This window comes from Ranitomeya variabilis, chromosome 1 (genome assembly GCF_051348905.1).
Source record: "Ranitomeya variabilis isolate aRanVar5 chromosome 1, aRanVar5.hap1, whole genome shotgun sequence".
Classification (NCBI taxonomy): domain Eukaryota; kingdom Metazoa; phylum Chordata; class Amphibia; order Anura; family Dendrobatidae; genus Ranitomeya; species Ranitomeya variabilis.
The window spans coordinates 703821047-703838799 of record NC_135232.1 but is presented as its reverse complement, the minus strand read 5'-3'; positions in this window follow the sequence as shown (position 1 = coordinate 703838799).

Here is a 17753-nt window from a genome sequence, read left to right as displayed (position 1 = left end):
TTTCATAGTCATGAAAATACAAAAAAATCTTTAAATGAGAAGGTGTGTCCAAACTTTTGGTCTGTACTGTATGGGGTATCGGCGTACTCAGGACAAATTGTACAATAAGTTTTGGGGTCCAGTTTCTCCTTTTACCCTTGGGAAAATAAAAAAAATTGTTGCTAAAAGATCATTTTTGTGACTAAAAAGTTAAATGTTCATTTTTTCCTTCCATGTTGCTTCTGCTGCTGTGAAGCACCTGAAGGGTTAACAAACTTCTTGAATGTGCTTTTGAGCACCTTGAGGGGTGCAGTTTTTAGAATGGTGTCACTTTTGGGTATTTTCAGCCATATAGACCCCTCAAACTGACTTCAAATGTGAGGTGGTCCCTAAAAAAAATGGTTTTGTAAATTTCGTTGTAAAAATGAGAAATCGCTGGTCAAATTTTAACCCTTATAACTTCCTAGCAAAAAAAAAATGTGTTTCCAAAATTGTGCTGATGTAAAGTAGACGTGTGGGTAATGTTATTTATTAACTATTTTATGTCAAATTTCCATTTTTTCACACATAAACGCAAAAATTATCGACCTAAATTTACCACTAACATGAAGCCCAATATGTCACGAAAAAACAATCTCAGAACCGCTAGGATCCGTTGAAGCGTTCCTGAGTTATTACCTCATAAAGGGACACTGGTCAGGATTGCAAAAAACGGCCATGTCATTAAGGTCAAAATAGGCTGGGTCATGAAGGGGTTAAGAGGGGACTGGAAGCCTTTCTTGAAAAGTATAATGTTACAGGTTATATATACTAGATTCCCTGATAGGGCGTTAATCCAGGGAACTAGTCTGATTGCCGTATGTGGAGTCGGGAAGGAATTTTTTTCCCCAATGTGGAGCTTACTCTTTGCCACATGTTTTTTTTTTGCCTTCTTCTGCACTATGCTCCGCTCTATAGGCCTCAAGGACACAGCCCTCTCCTGGTTCTCCTCCTACCTCTCTGACCGCTCCTTCACTGTATCTTTTGCCTGCTCCTCTTCCTCTCCTCGTCCCCTTACTATCGGGGTTCTGCAGGGTTCTGTCTTAGGCCCCCTCATCTTCTCTCTATACACTGCCCCTATTGGACAAACAATCAGCAGATTTGGGTTCCAGTACCATCTCTATGCTGACGACACCCAATTATACACTTCTTCCCCTGACATCACCCCTACCCTAATTCAAAATACCAAGGATTGTCTGTCTGCTGTCTCTAACATCATGTCCTCCCTCTATTTGAAACTAAATCTCTCCAAAACGGAACTTCTTGTGTTTCTCCCTTCTACTAACCTCACTCTACCCAACATCGAAATTACTCTGGAGGGTTCAACCATAACTCCCAAGCAGCATGCCCGCTGTCTTGGGGTCATATTCGACACCAAACTTTCCTTTACTCCCTATATCCAATCACTCACTCGCTCTTGTCACCTGCATCTTAAAAACATCTCCAGAATCTGACCTTTTCTCACCTTTGAAACTGCTAAGACTCTTACTGTCGCTCTTATTCATTCTCGTCTGGACTACTGCAACTCTCCTGATCGGTCTCCCTCTTACCAAACTTTCTCCTCTCCAATCCATCTTGAATGAGGCAGCCAGGCTCATATTTCTGTCTTGCCGCTTCACCGATGCCTCCATCTTGTGCCAGTTATTACACTGGCTGCCCATTCGCTAGAGGGTCCAGTATAAACTCATCTCTCTCACCCACAAAGCTCTCCACAGTTCTGCACCGCCTTATATCTCCTCTCTTATCTCTGTCTATCGCCCTACACATGCCCTCCGTTCTACAAATGACCTAAGACTAACATCCCCTGTAATCCGAACCTCGCACCTCCGTTTCCAAGACTTCTCTCGTGCTGCGCCCGCTCTCTGGAATGCACTTCCCCAGACGATCAGACTGATACCTAGCCCCGACCTATTCAAGCACGCTTTAAAAACCCATCTCTTCAAACAAACCTACCACATCAACTACTCAGTAAACTAACTTTGCCCTGTTCCCTCCTTCCAAATATTATTCTGAATCTGCACCCTACTATTCATCTGTCTCCACACCCTCCATGCACACGATTAACTGCACTTGATACTTGACTATTGCACTTAAACACACGGGCTGATGACCGAATCATGCAGCTTTATATGAAAATCCCTATTCATTATAATTGCCAGACCTGAATTAACAAGCACTTTTCACCTATTGTGTCCCCCATTGCCTTGTAGATTGTAAGCTTGCGAGCAGGGACCTCACCCCTAATGTCACTGTTTAAATTGTCTTAACTTGTATTGAATTTATTGTCTGTACATGTCCCCGCTTAATTGTAAAGTGCTGTGGAATATGTTGGCGCTATATAAATAAAAATTATTATTATTATTATTATCAACATGTTAGGGCCTGTCAGGTTAGGCTATGGGCTGAACTAGATGGGCTTAAAGTCTTCCTTCAACCTTAATAACTATGTTACTGATCTGCAAATGATGTGTCACAACACAGTTATTAAGTGACCCAGGACCTTCCCTGTCCCTGACACTAGGGGTTGCCCTAGCCTGCCCTATTCTCCGGGATACTTCTGAAAGTGAAGATTCCGGGGCCGCCACCCTTGCCTTATCTCTTGAGTTAGCCCTTTGTCTGTTCTCTTTCCCCACCCAGGGAAGAGGGGCGGTACTGTGAACCGCCGTACACCAACCTAACAAACAAGGCTACTCAAACAAGGGTATACTCAGAAAACCAGGTATACAAAACATTCACTGCCAGCACCAGACCATGGGTGGAGACTATGGGTAAGATTTTTATCCCAATGGCTATAGCAGCATATACTGCCTAAACTCTAGTGCTCTCCATCTGTCTCTTCTCATGTCAGCCTGTTGGTTATTAGCACTGAGTACTGTTAGGGACTGGTGATTTAGGAGCGACATGCGACTTGCTCTGAGCAGGTGGTAACTATACAGACCGCAGTTCCTGATCTTAACACAACACTAGCAGTAGCCGTGGGATGTTCCTGTCACTCCCTGGACACCTCGTCACAGCCGGAGAACTAGCTACCCCTAAAGGTAGAAACAGGAAAGCTATCTTGCCTCAGAGAGAATCCCCAAAGGAAAGACAGCCCCCCACAAATAATGACTGTGAGAGGAGAAGGAAATGACATACGTAGTATGAAACAAGATTTAGCAAAGGAGGCCACTTCTAGCTAGATAGATAGTACAGGAAAGAACACTGTGCGGTCAGTAATAAAAACTAGAAAAAGTCCACCGCAAAGAAATGCAAAAATCTCCACACCTGACTAAAGGTGAGGAGGGCAAAATCTGCTGCCCAGAGCTTCCAGCTTAGCTGAATAGATCCATACTGATAAGCTGGACAAATGAGCAAAACATAGAATGTGCTGAACAATAAAGTCCACAACAAGTGGACTGCAAAAGGACAAGCAAGGACTTATCTTTGCTGAACTGGTCAGAGTGTCAGGGAAATCCAAAAGAGCAGTGACTCCAAGCAGGAACAATAGACAACTGGCATTGATTGAGGGATAAGGCCAGACTAAAATAGCCGAGCCAGAAAGACGATCAGTGGAAGCAGCTGCTGATGCTAAATCCAAGAAGCAGCTATACCACTCAAAACCACAGGAGGGAGCCCAAGAGCAGAATTCACAAAAGTGCTACTTACAACCACCGGAGGGAGCCCAAGAGCGGAATTCACAACAGAGTACTGACTCTGGATACCTACTTTTCTTACTGAGACTCTAAATGTATTTGACTCACTGTGAGAGCAGAGGATTAGTGGTCAGGAATGACATGAAGCACATGCACTTTATAAGTAACGCTGCTATTTCCACTGCTTCCCCATTCACCTTATACATAATCCTTTTGGGTCTGTGTGCTGCTTGCACCATTGTTCCACACTGTCCATCTTTGTAAAAAAAAGTCTGTACTTATATATGTACATTGTTGTTTTAAAATTATATGTCTAATAAAATGAGTTACGTTTTGTTTGGGACTTATTTTCTCTTTTTCTCTATGCATTTCATGATATATATGAGAGTGTCCTGTAATATTTAGACCTGTGGCACCACTTGGTATAGGGTCTTATTTATGCTATTATGTTTTCTGTTCTATGGATCTTGTTTTCACTCACATATAACAGAGGTTTGCACAGGGGAGTGGAGGAAGGGGAATAAACCAAAGTAGAGGAGGGAAGGGAATTACCACACTTAAAAACCATGCAACAGTCACAGATAACTCCTACAGCACTCCTTCTCATATGAACTCCTCTCCTAAGCCATGCAGCAAATGCTAGCTCTGACATGGATTTGAATGAGAAGCCAGTTTATAAAGGGGATGGAGTGGCTAACTGAGCTCATTTGAGAGCTCAGGGTTTTCCAACATGACTGATTAACCCCTGTTCTGCCAAAAGGAATAAACACTATTAAAACAAAGAAGTTCTTCTCTGCGCAGGAGTGTGAGCAATCAGACGCTGCGGTCTTCTGGCTCCTCTCTTTTGCAGTCAACCCCATGACAGTACCCCCTTTCTACGAGGGACCTCCGGAACCTCACGACCGAGTTAATTGGGGTGTGACACATGGGGCATATTGTAATTAGCTACCAGATAGGAAAATAGATGGCTATTTGGCTCAGTTGTAACACATTATGTTCAATGGAGTCCGATATAACCAGTGTGACCATTCACAGAGCAATTACTACGAGCTGTACCAACAGTTGCTGTAAGATGCAAAAATGGCACCTGGTGTGTGCAAAAAAAAATCTGAACCCAGTCGTGTACATGGATGTCTTCCAGCAATTGTATGCACAGTTGAGTGATTCTGAGCGTATTGTTTCTTTCTGCAACAAGCAGAGTTCTGTTTTTCATGGCGCACCGTATAATGCTGTAAAATTACATTTTCTGCATATGATGTTACTAATAGAATGGGTGTAATGCCATGAAGTCTGCACTGATGCAGGGAAAATCACATTTCCTATGATTTCCCCCTAAGTGCCATCAGCACAATGCAGGTATAGTCTCAGTGCAATGCTGACAGTCTGATACAAGGTGGACAACAGATCGAGTAAGCTTCACATTGGAGTTTCATGCTATTGCAAACATATTGCTCTGCCCATCCTCCATGCTTTATACTGCATCTTTAACTGTTTTTAAGCAGGAAAAAAATCCCAACTCCAGCAGTGCCTAAAGAACTATTCTCCACTATAACAAACATAGAGTAACTATACTAAGTATGGAGGATTGTGATTGTGACGGGCTAAGGATTCTGGTTAAATAACTATTCTGACCACAGAAAATAACAAAAAATGTAGATTAAATGTTTCCAAATTATTGACTTTGTAAAACGTAATATTTGTTGTTAATTTTAATGCTCGTTATTTCTGCCGCTATCCATGGTGCTGAAAAAAACATATATGAAAACAGGTAAATGGCATGCTAACTTTAGGACATGGACGCTTTTAGAGACAATTCTTTATATAAAACTTAAGTGCACTTTTTTTTAGCTAAAAAAAACCTTAGAAATAGTTTCCTTTAAAATGTTGGATCATCTGTCTTCCACAGCTTCTATGTATCACTGTACATAGCAGACTGCAAAATACGTGGATCTATCAGTGAATTAATCTGAAATCTGTAATCCTTATTTCTTTTCAGCTCAATTAAGACCAAATCAATTTTTTTTTCAAGATTTTGTTAAAAATGTTGGATTGTTTGGCTTCTAAAAACTCTGTATAATGGTATATAGAAAACTGCAGAATGACGGGTTCCATCAGTGGTCTAATTTTGATAGCAGGAATCTATAACTGTTACCTCTAGTCTTCATTACATCTTCTAAACTGTTTTATACCAAATCAAAGTATATCCTTCAACATCGTCAGCTTAGCTTAGAAGATGCCCCAGGAGAAAATAGATAAGGGTTACAGACTCTGCTATCAGAAAAAGCTAACTGATGGATTATTAATTCTGCAGTCTGCTATGTACAGTAATACATAGAGGCTGTAAAGGCCAAATGATCCCAAATTTTTAATGAAAACCTATTGCAAAGTGATTTTTAGACTAAAATACAATAAAAAATATCTCACCAAAAGTGTTCATATTACTCACAAAAATCATTTTGTAACTGATAATTTGATGATTGTGTATAGTAATAAAGTTGGTCAGAAGTGGTGCATTCTATATAAGAGAATGGTGCCGACCTCACCGCATCCTGACACCAGAAGCACGCCAGCATTCACACACAGTATACCGACTGCTCCTGCATTTTGCAACTTGGTACGGTCCCCACCACTTCATACCAAAACGTTGGAGCACATTTGACATATACCCTGCACAGACACCCTTGTTAAAGGCATTTACGCCGAAACGTTGGATGGATTGATGTCTGTATATCCTACTATGTCAGCTGTTTATTAAATTGGAAACCATTTGATACGTAAATCTCTCTGTGACTTTTTGAGTGCCGAATGTCATCGTTCTATATTGTGTACAGTAATAAACATGTTTTTTTTCCAACAGTAGTGCCACACCAAATCTGTAACAGGGTGCCCCCCAGGTATATTATGTTCCTAATGCTGGCGTTTTCCTATGTATGTGATCGAGAGCACTTTAAAAGGGCTGTTCACCTTTAGGGATAATTTTTTCTTTATTTAATTACACTTGTTGGAGCTAAAAATAATGTTTGCAATTTGGTTGCATTATATATTTTGCACCGTTTGCCTTCCATAGGCTTTGTAATGCTCTGTTTATTGTTGGCTACAGAATGAGTTAACTAAGATTGATTCAGGGAGCTCGTTATGATGGTGTGACGGTGAGTTTGTAGTTATTTTATTTGTCTTTTTCTGAGCTCCTCTCACCTGATTTACCACCACAAACCACATCAAAGTTGAATGTACAGGGAAAAAAACTGTAAAAAACAAAGGGTGCAACATTTTCAATAAAACCCAATTGAAAAAAAATATTTTAACCCCAAATACATGCTTTTAAGTAAAAAAAAGTCCCCAAAAGTGGATAATTCCTTATCCTCAGGCAGGCACCTGCACCTCCTACAGCTTTGCCAATCACAATCTCCATACTCTTAACAACCGGATGGAGCAATAAAAACATAACTAAGAAATATATTAAAAAGATTTATCACATCTATTCCAATAAAACTAGTGAGTCCCACTCCCCCATTACACAATTGTATGAATTACCACATCGCTCGCGTTTACCTTCCTCATCCGACTCACAGCTTCTTCTTGAAATCTCTAATTGACACAGAATGTTCTAATCCAAATATTTTCTTTTTTCCTTAGCACTTTAAGTGCTTTCCTTCTCCCTGAATAGACATTAGTCACAAAGATTATAGGAACAGCCTAAAAAACTCATCTCTGGTGCCCCTTCAGTGATGGCGCTCCCACTCCTTAGTCAGATACAGATGGATCTGTAGGTAATTAAAATAAAACGTCATTTGAGGCCCCCCGCTGTTTTATTGCATTAAGTCGCTCTGACATGTTTTTGCTTGTGACTAATTGTTTTTTTAATCTCCTAAGACAATATTCACACACTGCTCTAAGAAAACATACAGAAGAAGTGAACTTGTTGCTCTCTGTTCTAAAAATGAAACTTTACCAATTTACCTTCCTCTTTTTACGAGAAATGCTTTTAAAGAGGACATGTTATGTGAACTAAACAGCCAATTTATTTTATAGCCTGAGTTAAAGGGGATCTTTCATCATAATTTTTAATTTAAATGAGCACCTCTTCCAATTGGTACTGCTCCACTGATTCTGGACTAGTTTTTCGTTTTCTTCTGCCGCTCTCCGTTCCAAATTTATTCCCCCTGGTAATAACAGTGCAAATTTTTCCTTCAACCAATAAGAGATAGAACAGACACAGTAATGTGCAGCTTCCACTTTTACTTACAGTTTTCCAGTCCACAAATGCCAGCCGGATGTTGTGTTCCCCGAGTCAGTGGTCCAGCAAAATGCCAGGTGAATTGGGGTGCACCTTTCCAGGACTCCATTCTTATGCCTTTCTCTGGCCATCTCACTACACTGGCTTCCAATGCTCCTGCCCAGCGACTCACCCAGAGTGTCCCGAGCCAGCAGCCACGAACCTGGTCGGGCGACGTCCTCTGAATCCCCTGGATTCTATCCGGCTGCCTTTTTGGTGAGTTATGGGTGGATGTGGCTGTGTCTCCTACAGACGCCACAGCCTCCGGTTTCTTAGCTGAACTTAAAGATTTCCACTAAGTTGGAGCCGGTCCCCTGACTGCGACCTGGTCCCTCCACCCGACTACAGTTGGTGTGGATGCGGGCCCCACGGGTGGCTTCTGCACTTCATGTACCCCTAGGACCCCTTCTGTTCTCCGTGGAGCTTCCTTCTGTCTCTCCCTCACACTTCTCTCCTCAGCTTCGTTCTTCACTCCTCTCCCTTTGGTCTCCTAGGACAAACTGCTCTAGACACTGTCCTCCCACCTTCTAAGCTCCTCCCCTTTTTCCTACCTACCCCACCCACTCCCACCACCCATTCCTATCCAGCCTGAGATAAGGCCATCCTCCCTAAGGGTACGCCCAGGTGCTCCGACTGAAATGGTGTGTGTTGGGTGTGAGTGTTAGAGTCCTGGGTAGTGCCCCCCTTACCTGAGAGTGGGATACCACACCTCTGGATGAGGTGCAGTACCTCTGTGGTGACTGGACCCTCAGGGGTGCCACACATACACTCTAGATAACTGTCAGAAGCCCTCCTGACTCCCCCATAAAAGAAAAGCCACACATACATGTATTTTCAAAGGGGAAAAATGGAATATCTAATTTTTATGCACCTTCAGCAGCACTGGTGACCAGTTCAGGTATGATAGCTCAGCCCATACAAGCAAATGACTGTACCGGTCACAACCATATCGATGAGAATGGTGCTATGTGAGGAGATCAAGCACAGGGACTCTTTCTTCTGAGTGATGACTATTGTGGAATGGACTAGCAGGATCACAAATTTATGTCACAGACAAAGTATGGTCAATATTATACAATAAAAACACATTTTAACAAAAAATTTACTAAGAAAGGAGGTTCAACTATAATTAAATAAAAATACATTAAGTTTCAGGAAATCCTTCAGTCTTTTTTCTGGTGAGTAGTTTAGCAGGCAGAAACCAAGTAAGTTTGGATGTTCATCACTCTCCATCGTCAGAGGTGGCCATGATGGATCTACCTCTTTTGGAGACCCAAGTGGTAATTTTACCTCTTCCAATCTCCAGTGCTAAAAGTTAAGTATATGGAAATTATCTAAGAACCCATACACCATGGAGCTGTAGATTCTACATGTTCCGCCATGTGGTACCTCTGTATGACACTGTAATGTGTCCTCAGAGGATCATTGATGTTCCGTTGAAGGGATATGCTCTTGTTTGTAAGCTATCCTCAATTCATAGGATAGGGGATAATTATATGAACACTGGAGTCCGACTATTGGGACCTTCTCTGATCCTGAGAATTGGGGTCCGGAGAAGCCCAGTGTGAATAAAGCGTTGGTCAATCATGGGCACTGACGCTCTAGGGACTGCTGGAGATGACCACGTGCTGCACTCAGTTGGTCTTTGGCACACCGATAGCAGTGAATGGAATGGCAGTGTGCATGATTGACCACCGCTCTATTCACACCGGGTTCTACGGAGCTCCAGTTCTTGGGGTTGGTAGGGTCCCAGTTGTCAAACCCCTGGGAAGTTATCCACAATCCCAATACCCTTTCAACTCATAAGCACTGCATTGCATTGTGTAGGCGAGATGGATACATGTGCCGAGTCCTTAGATAAGTGGTAATGGAAAACCAGATGAAGAGATATCATGTACCTGCAAGAGGTTTCCATAAAGGAGCCTGTCAGTACAAAATGACTGTTCAAACCAAGCACGAGCACTTTGTGCACCCTTGGATGGCCAAACATCTTCCCATCCACCCGACTGGTTTTGATTATATCTTTGCTTCCATCTTCCTTGATTGAAAGCTCCGGCTTTACAGACAGAGGAGGGCATAGACAGAAAATAAGTAGGTGGGAAGATGCACTAAACTGGGTGCACCAAGCATGGTTGGTTTGAACAGTCACTTTGTGCTGACAGTCTCCCTTTAAAATCCAAGGGGGTTAACAAATTTTGCAAACTCCTACAACTTGGGAATTTTTTGTGATTGGCTGGTCTCTAGAATTTGGGTTTTGTTGAAAAAAAAACAGAAGAAATCAATTCAATAAGGGAGGTGAGATACAAAATGCAATCAAGTATCATTCTTGTATGATGCCGGAACAATGTATCTATTTTCCCATAAATCTATGAAGCTTTTAAAGTACAAACAAGGATGTCTTTCTCATTATGACTTCATTCATCATAACTTTCTGAATCGATGCGGCCGTGTTAATCATGAATACCAATGTACTGACGGATCAATAATTCCATGGTGAGACACGGCATCAAATATTAATGTGGCTGTTGATAAGGATTAGATGTGTGGAGCAGGTCAATCTGTGCTATGTGCGGATTCAGATGTTGGCTTCTAAGATACACGTGTACGATAAAGTCTAGGGACGTGGGTGGCAATGGCATAACCCCTTACTGTATTCCTAAAATGCCTAAAAAGACCTTTGGGATTGGTGTCTCCGAGTGCACAACGATTCAATCTGAGTTTCTAATTGCCTGAGGTTACATCGGTAATTTAAATGGCCCATTTTACGTAATTGGAAACTGCCATTGCAATAAGACAACGTGTGAGAATACATAAGCACCTGGATTAAGAAGGCAGCACAACTCAACCACGTCAGTATAAAGTGAGCCCCCCTGAATTACATATTTAGAATTTGTTTTAGATATTTTTTACCCTGTATGTCATGTACTTTAAAGAAAAAAAGATTATTGTCACGTGGAAACCATCAGTAAGCAGAGTTGAAGATTTTATTATGGCATGTGTGATATCCAAGACACCTCAGTTCATTATAATCAGTTTCTATGTGAATTTTTAATTTTTCTTTGTTTTTATTTTTAGTTGCTTTTCACTTCGTATTTATTGTATTCGATAGAGTAAATGTATTGCCAAGTGGAAACAATCAATAAGCAGACTTTTTTTTTTAAATTCTAGCTATGTGTGAAAATTCATTTTGGTTCATTAAAGGGGTTGTCTGATTAAGGCAGCTTTTATGCACATACTCTCTTAGTCTATGTTCACACATTGAGTTTTTGTTGCGTTTTTTTTTAATGCAGATTTTAACCTGCATTTCACAGAACCAGCAAAAGCTATGAGATTTTAGAAATCTCATGCGCACACTTTGATTTTATTTTCCTGACCGATTTGGAAAAATGCTGCGTTTTTGCGAACTGCAGCAGGTCACTTCTTTCAGTGTTTTTTCAGAGTTTTTTCCACCCATAGAAAGCAATGAATAAGTGCAAAAACGCAGCAAAAATGCATCAAAAAATTCATGTATCGGGGTTTGCTGCTTTTTTGGAGGCAAAAACTTTAAGGAAGTTGCAACATGATTTTTGGGGGGCACTAAACTTCATCAGCATGCACAACAGACAGCAAAAACGCAGCAAAAAAATGCCGAAAAACCCGCTTTTTGTAATCAGCTTCGTTACTGCAAAAGAGTAAGTTTTGCCTGGAGAAAAAACCTCGGCAAAAATGCAACACGTGAACATAGCCTTAGGGTATATTCTCTTGCCTGAGGACCCCCCTATGAAGGAGAACAGCTGCAAAGAGCAGATCGCTTTCTATAGAAACAAATCGGAGAATGAATTAAAGGGAATCTGTCACCAGGTTATTGCCTCCTAATCCTAAAGCAGCATGATACATAGACAGAGACATTGACTTCAGTGATGTCTTACTTTTCATAAAATCACCGTTTTATCAGTAGGAAATTATCACTGAAGGACTAGTAAACCTATTGCCCTCTAGTCCTCCATATTCATGATCTCTGTATAACCCCACCCACAAACACTGATTGGTAGCTTTCTGTTTATGCACAGTGTACACAGAAAACTACCAATCAGTGGTTGTGGGCGGGGTTATACAGAGCTCAGCATTCAGAGAACTGCTGGGTCTGCAGCAGAGAAAACGGCATAATAATTAAAACTGCAAGAAGCAGCAAATTGATACATATCTGGAATCAGAGCCTCTGCACCTACATCAGTGACAGATTCCCTTTAACTTGTATCTGCATGGTCACTGTGTAAAACTAAAGTCCCATGCAGTGGCCACAGTATGCAATCAATTACTGTTTAGAAAAGTTGTTCAGAAACCAGACGCATCAGTAAAAAATCAGAGTCCATAGCAGTGAATTTTGCATAATAAATTTCAGTGTTGCGTTTCATATTTAAAGAGCTAAATAACTAATGTGCAGCTTCACTGTAAAAGCCTGTGATCAAAGAGATACAACAGAAAGGCATCCTATCGCGTTGTAATCACAGACGCAACAACTCCTACTGACATTAACATTTTTTTTAAACATTTTAGATTTGTTCATCCTGATCCTCCTGGTTCACATAATTGAATAATCAGTAGGAGAGAAGGAACAGATGTATATTTTCATGGCATTCAGGCATTGTGGAATAGAGGTGTTCTATGAATAGAAGCCATTCATAGTTGTTACCTAGAATAATAAACTACCGTTACATATTTAGAATAGTCTTGCAACAGGATGAGGGTAATTTTCATATTTTGGGATGTGTTTTCTTATTGTTCTTATTTTTTATTTATTTTATATTTATTTTTTTTACATGATTTTACTTTTTATTTTTAATTTTATTTCTTACTATATCTTATTTTTTTACTAAAATGCATGTGTTTAGGATTATAAAAACCATTTTGCAAAATAACATTTAATGAAATATTTTTTTGACAGTTGTCTTCTACATCCTCTATTTATCACTGTACATAGCAAACTGCGGAATGAGTTATCAGTGAATCTGCAACACTTACCTCCCCTCTCCTGAATCGTCTTAGCTGATTTGTAACTTATTGAAGGTTGGACTTCGCTTTGGTCATAAATCATTTTAGAGGATGTTAAAGGGAACCTGTCACCACGTTTTTGGAAGATGGGATAAAAATAGCGTTAAATAGGGGCAGAGGTGGGCGTTACATTAGTGTGTGTGTTATGCGTTTATTACCCACCTAAGTTGCCGAAATAACTTTGCAAAGTCTCCGTTTTCGCCTGTCAATCAGGCTGGTCAGGTCGCATGGGCGTTGTCTTCCCCCAGATTTGGCGTAGTTTTCCGTTGGTGGCGTAGTGGTGTGCGCATGCCCAAAGTCCGGAATCCTCTTCCAGGGGATTTAAAATAGCGCGGTGTTCGTTATTGCATTGGTGATCGGTGGGCGCGGCCATCTTCCTTTGGCCGCGCGTGCGCAGAAGCGGCGCTCTGCTGGCCGCGGCTTCAGGAAAATGGCCGCCGCGATATCCATCTGCGCACGCGCGGCATCCCGCGGCCATTTTCCTGAAGCCGCGGCCAGCAGAGCGCCGCTTCTGCGCACGCGCGGCCAAAGGAAGATGGCCGCGCCCACCGATCACCAATGCAATAACGAACACCGCGCTATTTTAAATCCCCTGGAAGAGGATTCCGGACTTTGGGCATGCGCACACCACTACGCCACCAACGGAAAACTACGCCAAATCTGGGTGAAGACACCACGCCCATGTGACCTGACCAGCCTGATTGACAGGCGAAAACGGAGACTTTGCAAAGTTATTTCGGCAACTTAGGTGGGTAATAAACGCATAACACACACACTAATGTAACGCCCACCTCTGCCCCTATTTAACGCTATTTTTATCCCATCTTCCAAAAACGTGGTGACAGGTTCCCTTTAAGGAGAACAAAGATAAGTGTCACAGACATTGCCATCAGATGAGATCACTGACACAGTCCCTCATTCTGCATACTCCTATGTACAGACATACATAAAGGATGTAGATGAGAAATGTTCCAAAATTTAAAATCAATTCATACTGAAAAAATTATTATTATTTTTTTTGTTACCCAAAATACACACATTTAAGATTAAAAAATGTCCCCAAGGTGTGCCCGTCCGTGACCGTCCCCAAGTTATTAATATAGCCTGTCTGAACATTTTGCTAATTACAATCTCCATGTGCAGGAAGATCCTGTCATAATTGCTAATTGCTATTCATTATTTTTTCATAGCATATTTCATCTTAAAACAATGCAAATTATTCCCAATTCACCGACAGAGAAGAAAGGCGCCTGGCGTACCCGCAGGTCCTCGCTCGCTGCCTTAACAGACCTGACAAAATGAAGATTTCAACAGCAGCCTGAATATATAGGTTAAGACGTCGGCTACCTTCAGCACTTTTTCCCACTAACATTTTTAGAGTAATTAAACTTTCCAGGATGAACTCGCTTCACACCAACCATTAGGTATTGTTGTCTTTACTGTGTTATGCCCAGTGCAATGTTGTGCATGAGTTCCCTGTCTAGTGTCCTTTCAGCTGGGCTCATGCACCTGGTATTATACAGCTTATCAATTTTTACATGGAGTCTTCCTTTAACTCCTCAATACCCAGCAGCATAATAGTATGACCCCTGTAGGACCTGATGGTGCTCGGATTGTGTGGGCACTGTGATCGTACTGGCACAATGGCAGAACCATGGCAGTACTGCAGAGTCGGACTCCTGATAACTCAGATCACCCCAGTTTCGCCCCTTGGATGTCATCAGCCATGATAACAAATTAAAATGTTATTTTCACCACTTGGGAAAAAAGAAAAGCTAACATCTATGGTAGAATTCCTTTTTTTTATTCCCCGCCTGAAAACATTAATAAACATTAAACAACAAGTAACTTTAACCCTACAATGGTGCTATTAAAATGATAATTTATATGTATACATGGGTCAATAAAGTGGATCTATCACCAGATTTAACGTTGCAAACTGCATACATTATTACATAGATGTCTTAGAGCTGATGAGGCTAATGTTACTTTGAATATTCTTGTTAAATTAGTGTACATACATAGTATAATAGTATACTTTTTATAAACATATATTCTGTCTACCCAGTCAGTCTGATTGACAGCTCCTCAGTGTCCCTTCTCCCTGCTACTGAATCTCCACCCAGCCTGATTCACATTTACATTGTGTCCCTCCATTTGTGTTGAACCTCCAACTACCTATCTGTATCAATAGCTCCTCACTGTTTCTCCTCCCTGCTACCGCTGAATTTCCACCAGTTTATCCTGATCAGGCGATCATTGTCCATCCTCCCTGTTGCTGGCTCTCCGCCCTCCTAGCCTGATTAGTCATGTCTCAGTGTCTCTCTTCCCTGCTACTGTTGAAATTTCCACCCATGTATCCTGAATTGCTCCACATTGTCCACCATCCCTGCTGCTGACTCTCCACCCACCTAGCCTTATTTATTAGTCATGCCTCAGTGTCTCTCCTGCCTGCTACTGCTGAGATCTCACACTGCTCAGTAAAAGCTGCAGCTCTCTGTCAGGCTGGACGGATAGAGACTGAATCTACTTGGACTCATGAGCTTTCCCACAGTTTAGGTGGACTGATAAAATGTTAATTGTAGTTTGAGCATTTTGCAGTCACACTGGCATGAATTTTCAGAGTAAGTACACTGGCCTCAGCAGGTCTTACATTTACAGAAGCATACCCCTAAGGGCAGTCCTGCGCCATGATCCATGTAGCCCTTTTCGCAGATCTTCCCTCCTCAGACCTTCAACCAATGTTTCCTTGACTGGTCCCTGTGTCTTCTGCTTCAAATAATATGAGCGACACTGTGGCAAATCTTTGCTATGGAGATTGGTATCTGCCTGGAAGAAGGGAGCGGAAATTACTTCTTGGAAGGTTTTCTTCAATTCAAGCAGGTTGGTTTTCTATCTCTTCTGCGTGGTTGGTGGCATCTGGAATATTATATTATGTGTCCCCATAGAAAGGAAATTATGAGGTCAGACACATCCTGCATATGGTTGGTTGCAAGAAAACAGAGCCCCTGTAATCCATACATTCCTAAATCACACGGTGACCTTCTGTTAGGGCTTCCAGGTAACAACAAATCACATTTTGCCCACACAACGTATGTGAGATTCTATAAATCAAGCACTTTTGCCTCCCATTTGCTGCAGAAGGCTTCGATAATGTAATCTGCTCATTACTTTATGAAAATGTCATATAGTCAGAATGTCCCAGGTGTGGTGAGGAAGGTGCTGATCTGCTACATATGATGTGGTCGTGTGCTTGCCTCCAACCCTTTTGGGTGAAGGTGCTTAACTTGATCCAGGAGGTGACAGGAGTAGATGTGGTGCGTAACCCGCTGACTTGCCTTTTGGGCTGTATGGATGATATTGCTACGGATGAATGTGGAAGGCTGACTATCGAAAGATTGTTGTATGCTGCGAGAAAGCTTATCGCAATGCATTGGTTGGATGAAAAACTGCCAGGGAAAAAGGAATTTATCAACAAGATAAATTTTATTGTCCTTATGAAAAGAAATATATACAGTAAGAGAGGTCAGAATACAAAATTTGAAAATATGTGGGGTGGATGGATGGATTACCCAGGTGTGGCGTCTGCTGAGTTACTGCAACGTAGAATGGGTGTTGTGTAGTTGATTCTGGGGGGACTCCTACATGTACAGGCGTGTTTTTGTAAAGGTTGTTATCTTTTCTCAAGAGGTGATGTTGTCAGATGGTTGTATTGGATAATGGGCAAGAGATTGGGGGGAGGGAGAGGGGGGTTGGTTAGGGGGTAAGGGTGTTGTTTAGTAAAATGAAAATGTATTATCAGGTCATGTATCTAATGTACGGTATTTGTCTGGAAATTGTATCGGACTGTGTTAATGGCGTGTCATATGCTTTAATAAAAAATACATGATTTAAAAAAAGAAAATGTCATATAGTCATCTATATTATATGAATCATAATAAAAGTATGTGCCCCCTCACATTACACCTACAGGAGCTTTTCTGACCTCTCATTCTACTCCATAGACATTAATATGAACCTAGTGGCTTGGAAACTACTTGGCTTTTGCTCTACTGGGAAGAGTTTCTAGAAGAGTGAATGAATTGCCCCTTCAAACAGAAGAACATTTGTGAGGTCAGGCCCTGATGGTGGGCAGAGGACGGGCTCACAATCTCTGTTATAGTTGAAAGGAGTTGGATGGTGCTGAGTTCCTGACTTTGACCAGCATGTCAAGTTCTCAATAACATCACTCACAAGTGATAGGAGAAGATTTAGGAGGAATAAATGTCATGAACGGTGTCATGACTCTGGACAGGATGGAGCTGCCTCAAATTAATTACAGAGAAAACACCACAGAAAAAACAAGCAAAGGTTCTTAACTGTCCAGGCCTCAAATCAAATGCACTATCAGGGTGCAGCGGGCCCAAGTAAAGACGGCAACTGCACAGTACCAAATGAGACAGCCAACCTACAATCAGGGATTGGCCGCTTGGCACACCAGTGCAAATAAATAATCTGCAGCAGTGTTCACAGAGAGTATGCACAGCATCTGGATTACAGCCTATTAGTAACGCCCTGTGGCGGGCTGCCCAGTGCTAACTGTAATGCGTCGCGTGTGAACAGAGGCCAGAACATACAAAGCCATCAGGGCCCAACTGCACCTCACAAAGTAAAAAATGTACACAAGAACATATCAAAATATGTAAGGTATTAGTTAATATTATGGCCACAATATGTAAGCTGCCAACCCACGTCATGGGTCCTCACACTTGCCAGTCCTACTCTAACAGCAAAAACTAAGGTTCATTTGAATCCGC